Here is a 2466-nt window from a genome sequence, read left to right on the forward strand (position 1 = left end):
GTTTATTATTTTATGATTAGATATTAAATGATTATTTTTTTCTTTTTTGATCATCTTACTTACCTTATGATGCAAAAAATTAGAAGTTGCTCTATTTCCACTACAGGACTGTGTGTTATTAGATTCTGTTTTACATTTCTGCCCATTTTCTGAATTTTCTCCAATAAAATTTGCACCTTTTTTATTGCACCTATACCAGCGACCATCCTGAATTAAATGACCACTGGCAATAGCTTTCTTGGCAGCTATTTGGAGTTGTTTAGTGAAGTCTACACCTGATGCTATCTGAAGATTGTGGGTTTGTTTTATATATTTTTCTATTGAACGCAAAGTAGATCCACCGGATTCACCAAGCTCTCTTACAGCTTTCTGAAACAACTTGAACACATCTGTATTCCTTGTCACTTTAACAGTGCGGCTTTTCAGCTCGGACATCCGAGTGGGGTCTTTGTAGGAACACATTCCCTTGTTGAAAACCTATTTCAGGATTTTTTTTTTAATATATTGACAGAATTGGCAAGGAAAATATTTAAGATCTATTAAATTTTATTTCTATTTTTAATTGAATTATTAAAATAGGATTATAGATAACATTTTTTTATTTTATAAGAAATGTTTAGAAAATTAATTTCTTTTTTCTTTTATTGTAATATAATTGCTGATGAAAATATAACAAGACAAATATTCTAGAACGCATATTGGTTAATGAATTCAAAGATAAAATTCATTTAAAATTGATTTAAAAATAAAGTACTTTCTTTAAAACATGTTTCTAATGGCATAAAATTTTAAATATTAAATAAAGTAATGCAAGTAAATCATTATTTTAATAATGTATATATATAAATTTCTAATAATGAAACTTTACTATTATAGTACAAATAAATAAATAAATAATAAAATATGTATATAGTCTGATAACATCTCACTTTCCTGTAATTATATTTTTATATCTCTATTAATCAATTATCAATACAATACTTGAGTGCAATTTAAAATTAACCTTGTGTATATTTACATAAAAATAAAAGCTGTTTTACTGGCTAAACATGCAATCAACTTATATTTAATAATAATGAATCATTACATGCTTGATACTAAATCAAACTGCGCTTTGTAATTGATAACTATGACACACATTATCTGCATTTATTGTATTGTAATTTTAATTTCCGATAAATATTCTATATATATTTATAGTAAAAACACAACAAAAGAAAGTAATCAATACATTTCCCAAACATTAAAAAAATTAGTAATAATTTTGTTTTTAATGTAATAATTTATTTACTAATTAGTATTAAAAAAAAATCAATCAATTATAGTTTTTGTATAATTTAATTGTTACTAATTCCTGTAATAACTATTCTGAAAAAATAGAACAACAAAATAAAAATAAAAAGAAGACGACATTTATGTTGTAGCAATACGATAAAATTTTCAGTTCTAAATAATTGATATCAAAATTAATTACATTATAATTTTTTATATTCATTAAATTTTTAAATTAATTCACATTTTATATTCATTATTCTGATAATGCATAATTCTTTCATATTAAAATAATTCATTTTCCAGAAACTGAAACTTTAAATAATTATTTATGAAAAGAGTTGCCATGAGGCAATGGAAAAAAGAAAAAAAAAATTATTGATTACTTGATAGCTTAATCAATAATTAATAACCTTGGAATTATTGCTTCCTAAAAATAATTCTTAAATTGATATAATTATGCACTTATCATAGCTATGAATGATCAATATTGTTGTAAATGGAAATAGCTTCTAGTATCATTAAACACAATGTATCTTGACACCAAAGAGGAAATAAACAGACATTGAATAAAACAACTAAAACAAAATAATTCTAAAACAGAAATAAATAAACAGTGCTTAAAATTATAATCTTACCTTAAGGATTGCACCATCAGATACAGCCAATTCAAGCTGCTCCACAAGTAAATCCTTGGTAACTTTATGACACTGACGTACTGCATTGCATATTCTGTCAAGTGATGGTCTTTGTTTTTGATGTTTAATTTTTCTAATAGCATCCAAAAACCATTTAACATACACAGGATTTGCATGCACTTGACTGGCCATGATGGCATTGCTTCTTGGAACTGCATTATCACAAACACAGCTGCGTATTTCACATTCCTTCATGGCTGTTCCCTATTTGAGGTCCAGTTCTTAATAAACACATATTGAAAATCAACATTGACCACAGTCTACAGCATCGACGACATTTTACCGAAACAGAAAACAACAAAAAAAAGTGGCAATCCGTAAGTCTGATTATTCCTAGATAAAACTATTTAATCCTGAGATAAGCTCATCACATGACAACACATCCCTGTAAGGAGAAAAAAATAATGAAAAATACAGTTATGTAATTGTAGAAGTATGCTAAACTATAAAAATATAAAGAAATTATACACCCATTAATTAAATACTTAATTAATTA

Source organism: Centruroides sculpturatus, unplaced genomic scaffold, assembly GCF_000671375.1.
Source record: "Centruroides sculpturatus isolate CEXI.00-Female unplaced genomic scaffold, Cexi_2.0 scaffold814, whole genome shotgun sequence".
NCBI classification, from domain to species: domain Eukaryota; kingdom Metazoa; phylum Arthropoda; class Arachnida; order Scorpiones; family Buthidae; genus Centruroides; species Centruroides sculpturatus.